Genomic DNA, 7,131 nt, shown 5'->3' on the forward strand with positions numbered 1-7,131 from the left:
GGTAGAAATTTATAAAATATGTAATTTTAATCAGCAATAGACTGTTGTTTTTGTTTTTATGACTTGTTTTGTTAAGACTTCTGACAAAATTCTCTACCAGACAGCAGCTCTTCTAGAAAGATTAAGGGTATGGTCTCACAGAAACCTAATATGCACAAACCCTCTGTAATATAGTCTAGAGCTAGAGAGACAAGTCTCTCAAAAAAAGGACCAAGAGTATGTCTTTTAGCACATGAAATTGACCAGAATAAATCATATAGAAAAGCACAAGACTTTATGAGAGTTGCTTTGTCATCATCCTTGATTTAAAAGGACTGAGACTAATTGAGATGTGAAAAAATACCCATGGACCCCAAATTTTTAAAGGTAGGAAGCAGGCTCATAAAGTTGTTCAGTCGCCAAGACTGATATTCTCCAATGCCCTGTGCTGCAGTGATCAAAGAAGATAGTCAGGGGAAAGGACACAGGAGAGGGCACAGCCAAGCACTATAGGGTGAAAAAAGGGAATAGGGAGCCATTTCTAGGATTTTAAGCCTAATTAACATATATTCCATACCCTTAAGGAAAAGGAACTTGGCAACATTTGCCCATGGGATTCAAAATTTCTATGGGCCAGTGACTGCTATGTGTCTTCCCTTCTATTTTTTTCTTTAAATGGGAGGGTTTGTTGCTGTTATCCTGTTCCTGTTTCATCATTGTATGTTGGGTATGCAGGAGGCAGATGACTTCTCTTTTTAGTTCCAGAGTTACACCCAGTGGTGAAATAGATAATAAGGTCCTGGATTTAGAGCCTGATGCCTTGATTGGATGAGTCTTTGGAGGTGTAACAAAGAAGGGTTGAGTGATTCAGTGTGTGGGAGAAATGTAATAATTGTAACCAAGAGGGGACCCTGTGGTAGATTTCATTATTATTGCCAATTTTTCACCCCTCCCTGAATCCAAACCCATTGTCATGGGACTTGGCAGTTTTTCCTCCTAGAGGCAGAATAGCCTTCTGGTCCCAGAATAATGTATCATGTGTGTGAGGCAAACTTGACCTGAATTTACAGTCTGGATCCAAACCCAGCTGAGCCCAGCCAAACTATAATCAACCCAGTGATGCATGATATGTAAATAATTGCTTTTTGCTATAATCCACTGATATGGGGATTTTACAAAAGATCTATTACTGTGGCAATACTTGACTAAAATATCCTCTTGTCGCACAGAAAAATAAATTTTAGACACTTTAAGGGTCTAAATATGAAATGAAAAAATTTTAAATATCTAAGGAAAAATGAAGGATATATTTTAAGAATTTTCTTAAAGAATGAAGCAAAAGCACAAAGCCTAAAAAGTATTGATTAATTTTCCTACATTTAATTGTAAAACTCTGTTTAATGAAACATATCAAATATTAAAATAAATTAGAAGGCCCAGACCTGGAGAAGATATTTGAAATGCTTATTGCTTGTGCTCATCAAAATATTATTGTCCAGAATATAGATATAGATATAGATATGGATAGTACAACCAACATGGTACAGAATACACAAAGAATAGAAAAATAGACAAAGCGTATGAATATTCACAGAATAATAAACTCAGTCATCACAGATAAAAATGTTAAATCTCACTGGTAATCGAGGAAATATAAAGTGACAATGAAGTATCATTTCATGTTTATTAAATTGCCAAAATTAAGCAAAAATTAGACAATACTAAATCTTGGTGAGGATATGGTTTCTCGTGTAATTTTGCTGGGATTCTAAATGGATACAACTACTTTGGAGAATATTTGGTATTGCCTAGTGAAAACCAAATCCAATATAATTCCCCGTCTGGTGTTGAACAACACTGGTACCAAATACACTTTTCTCTTCCTGTATTAGACAAGTCTGACAGGCATGCTTTTCTGTCTCTTTGTTAAGTAATACTTAGCTCCTTGCTCCAAAAAATATTTTCTCCTGGAACATAAGACTGTGAAGCTAGCTACAAAACTAATGTATGCATCAAGACTAATACCTTGCTCACCAAGGCTTGCTTCAAGGGTACCTACCAGGGAGTTCCTATTGTGGTTCAGTGGGTTAAGAACCTGACTGGTATCCATGAGGATGCAGGTTCAATCCCTGGCCTGGCTCGATGGGTTCAGGATCTGGCACTGAATCAGGCATAGGTTGCAGATATGGCTTGGATACTGCATTGCTGGGGCCGTGGGATAAGCTGGCAGCTGCACACCAATTGGATCCCTAGCCTGGGAACTTCCATATGCCACAGGTGTGGCCCTAAAAAGAAAAGGAAAAAAAAAAAAGAGTACCTACCAATTCAAAGCTACTATGTCACAAACTCTGCCCAATCCAAACTAGCCCCCTGCCATAAAAGACAGACCTTAAAATCACCTAGCCAAGGTCCTAAAACCGTGCATGCAAATACCATCTTCCAATTTCTCTATTTTGGGACACTAGTAACATTCCGCCATTATAGTGTTTCTTCCATACTGCAGTAAGCCAAAGAACTTAGCTTTTTAGCTTGATCAAGAGTGATTTTGTTTTTGTTTTTTTTCTTTTTGGGTATTCTGAGGAAGCTGATACTAATAAAATTGAAGTTTCATAGGCTATATGACTCAGGAACTCCATATTCAAGTATAAAACCTAAGGCAATATGATACAAAAATATTACTTTAGACTAACTAGTGAGATAGGAAATCAGTTTGGTGAACCACAACCCACATTAGCTTTTTTCAGAATAAGAATAAATGAACCAGTTATATGCATCAGTATAAACAAATCTCAAAAACCTATTAAGTGAAAAGCAAAGTATACAATGATAAACATACATATCTATAAATAAAACTATACTAAATATTTCCTGGGAATACCATAATCTGGACAATATGATACCAAAGTATAAAAATTGGGACAATCAATACAAAATTCAGGACAGTGGGTTTTCTTTGCCAAGAGTGGGAGTGAAAGAATGAGGAAGCAAGGCATTGAGGGAGGGTGGTAAGAGGGAGTGAGAAAGAGAAGAATGGATAAGATATCAAGGAGGGCAATACAGGGGACCTTGAGTGTCTTCGTACCTTGACCTCTTTAAAATAATCTGAGACAAGTATGGCAAAATGTTAAAACCTAATAAAGCTTGGAGTGGATGATAGCAAAAAAAAAAAAAGAAAGAAAGAAAGAAAAAAAATAGTAGCTCACTTAGAGTTTGCTATGGTCCAGACACTGTTCCAAGCATTTTGCTTTTTATTTGCAAAGCTCTTTGTTAAATTTTTCCCTATGATTTTCAGTGTGTTTGAACTACTTCACAGTCCAAAAAATAAAAGCAAAATATTAACATATTTTTATTATTTATTTATTTATTTAATTATTATTATTATTTTTCTTTTTTGTCTTTTGCCATTTCTTGGGCCGCTCCCGCGGCATGTGGAGGTTCCCAGGCTAGGGGTCAAATCGGAGCTGTAGCCGCCAGCCTACACCAGAGCCACAGCAAAGCGGGATCCGAGCCGCGTCTGCAACCTACACCACAGCTCACGGCAACGCCGGATCATCAACCCACTGAGCAAGGGCAGTGACTGAACCCGCAACCTCATGGTTCCTAGTCGGATTCGTTAACCACTGGGCCACGACGGGAACTCCCTATTTTTAATAAATCTTAAGCATTAGGTATTTGGATGTTCATTAAACTATGCTCTGTAATTTGCTATATAATTAAAATCTTTTATTAAAAAAGTTTGTTTTAAGGAAAATCAATTATTATGACAGGACCAATAGCTAATCCTTAATAAGAGACACGAAAATATAGGGAAATGTATTAAAAGATTTACAATGGCCTATGCACAAGTCACTAAGGATTGTTCATTTTCTCACCAGTGTTCCATTAACATGTCCTCAGTCACTTTGTAAAGAATCTGACTGGTTATCTCTAGAGTCTAGATTGTAGCCCTCCTCAGAGGAAATGCAGGAAGTTGCATCAGAGCCACACTTGCCCAGCTGTGGGCTATTCAGGTTCCATTTCTTCCCTCTTCTCCCCCAGATAATTGAAAGACACATCCAGAATTGGGGACCGAGAAGGGCCTAACATTCCCACGCCTACTTAGAGAAAAGGGCTGGATCTAAAGAAAACAGACCTCAGTAATACCACTCTGGGTGGGCTGTGGGAAAGAAAAGAATGCTTCAGAGTAAAGCTTCATTTGAACAGACCTTTTTGTGGTCTTTATGTCTGGAATGTCTTCACCAATCTAAGGCTTAGATCTCAACTGGTTTTCATAGGAGATGGAAACACTCAACATCGAAATCATGCATAATCTTCAGATGAGTTATAACTTGACAACCAGCTCTATGAGGGGGTTGTGTAGCTTCCCTCTGAGTGGCTGTTTGTGTTGGCATTGGCGGCATCTTGGCTCCGCTAAAGATGATCCTCCAGTTGGACCATTGTTTCCTCAGAACTGGCCGGTCGTTTGATGAAACTGGCTGAACTAGCCCCTTGTTTTGATATCGTGTAAATAGAGTCCAGTTCTCTTCCCAGCCAAGAAGTTGGCTAAAAGCCCAGCTTCAGATACAAAGCTGGGGATGTGGATCCAACTCTTTAAGACTAATAAGCAACATCATGTCCCTCTCAGTCTTTTACTTGAATAAGGATTTCCTTTTTTTTTTTTAAAGAAGGAAAATTGTAAATAGGTTTTTAAAAATGTTTTGAAATCCTTACTTGAAAGTACAATGTAGGGCTCAATGCAACATAAATCTGAAGTGTTTAAATGATAATAATATATAGTTATGCCAATATTAATATGAATAGCCTTTATTGACTGATTTCTATGTGCCAAGTATTCTTTTAAGCACTTTCCAAACAGAACTCATCCTTATAAAAATCCTGTAAAATAGGTATTTATGACTTGTATAACTGAGGAGCTGAGGCTTAGAGATATTAAATAATTTGCTCTGGACTGTAAAAATCAGTGGTGGAGTGTAGTGGGGTTTAGAGATGATATATTTTAACCCTCTCCTGTTATCTAGGCGAGAACTGGAAATCTTAGCAGGATGCATTGTTAATGCAAGGGAGTCCATGGAGATTATATTCTTCTCTCCATGCAGAGATGGGAACATATGCCTAGGTTTCCAGCCCAGCTACATCAGCTTGGGTTCACACCTTTGTCTCTAGAGGAGAAAACTTAGGACCAGAGAGGCCCAGGAAGAGTTCACAATCAGGCATTTAGTAAATAGCAGGGCTGAGGTCTAAAAGTTCATTTAAGTCTTTCTCTAGACTCCTAACTTTATTTTCTTGATTTTGAATTTGGATTTCTCCATCATTTTTTTCCTCTGATTTTAATTTGCTTTTTTCTCCCGGTTTTTCCATTTTCATTAGACATAGGTTTATTCTCATACCCAGCCTCTTTAATTATTTCTGAAGGATAAATTCTTAGAAGTGAATATTTTTGTCAAGAAATTATACCATACTTTGATACAAATTGATAAGCTTCATAAAGTTTGTAACAGTTGCTATCCCACTCAAGGGTATTAATGAGTTCAGCTCCTCATATCAAAATATACACAATGTTATTTGCCAATTTAACAGATCAAAATAGCACCTTATTTTGATTAGCTTCTCCATAATTATGAGTGAGTTTGAACTCTTTTTTTTATACCTCTTAGCTTCCTGATTTACTCTATACATTCCCCCCCTTTTTTAAAACACTACTGCCCCTTTTCCTCTTTTTTTCTTAGAGGAAGAAGAAATTATTTAAAGAGTTCAAAGTCACTTGCCTCTCTAAACTTCCCTCTCACCCTTTCGTCTATGTCACCTTCAAAAACACTTGTAATTAGACAACTGGGATAGGATGTCCATGTTGAGAAGGATAATTAACAAGTAATTACCAATCCTGTTAACTCAGCCCTATACTTTCTGGAGGTGGCTCCCAATCTCTTTGCTGGTTGATTCCACACAGTGACTTGAATTTATTTTCAAGAACCCCCTCTCTATGCCCCATAGATTCTTTATGGTTTGTAAGATTCAGAGAACAAGAAACTATCCGCAACCATATGCCTGCTTCCCCTCTCCAAGTCATTGACCTGACAGACCATCACCTCCTGAGAATTAGTGACCTACTAATCCTATTCTAGGTTTATTTTAGAAAACCAAGCATAACATATTTGGATCTTCATCCTCTAGGAAGTGCCCCAGACTTCAAATGAAACTTCTAAAAGTGTGTTCACAGAGTCGTTATTGTAATGGAACAGAATGAAAAGAATAAAACTTCCTCTTTCCCTCAGTTCATAAAATTCAAAAGCAGAAACAAGTTAAATGCCCTGTGACTGACTCACTGTGAGTTCTGACTGTCTGCTTCTGTCTCTGCTCACAGTCTTTGCCTGGGTGAGAGAGGCCGCCACGTTTTTCATGTGGTCAACCCAAGATGCGTGCATACTGGGAGGGGTGGCAAAAAATGACCTTCTCTTGGTTGTCTGAGGCTTTGGGGTCTCATTTGATCCTTCTGTCACTATGGGGACCTGAGGAGAGAGGCTGACCTGGCTCTCTTTCTTCTCACCACGAGGGACTCAGGTGACAAACCCACCCATGAGGAACAAACACAGGCTTCCTGGTTCAGCACTGACGGTTACTCCTTGGCTGGTCTTACCTGTGAATGAAGTAAATGTCCATCATGTGGCTGTAGAAGTACTGAGGCCCCTCACGTCTTCCTTGACTAATAAGTGATTCCTGCAGCTCAGCTCTGAGAGCTTTCCTTTTGCTACTTAAGTTTATGATCACTGTGCAGAAGTCTCTGGGGCAGGAGAAAGATGGGAATCAGAAGGAACTAATTGTGAAGGCATGCTTTCTTTGTGCCAGGGCCTATTCGAAGCCCATTAGAATCCGTATTTGCTGCTTATTTAATTCTCACCTCTCTGTTAGGTAGGTCCTGTCTTTCTCCCAGCATCAAGATAATTAAGTCTTAAGGACAATCTGTAGGTAAATGGGTTAAGAATTTGAACCCAAACCTTTCTGATTTATTCCACGGTCCTTGGTTTTTAGGAGAAATCACATAATGCTGCTATCAATCATGACAGTTTTTTGTTTTGTTTTGTTTTGTTTTTTTGTCTTTTTGATATTTTTTGGGCCGCTCCCACAGCATATGGAGGTTCCCAGGCCAGGGGTCGA

This window comes from Phacochoerus africanus, chromosome 2 (genome assembly GCF_016906955.1).
Source record: "Phacochoerus africanus isolate WHEZ1 chromosome 2, ROS_Pafr_v1, whole genome shotgun sequence".
NCBI classification, from domain to species: domain Eukaryota; kingdom Metazoa; phylum Chordata; class Mammalia; order Artiodactyla; family Suidae; genus Phacochoerus; species Phacochoerus africanus.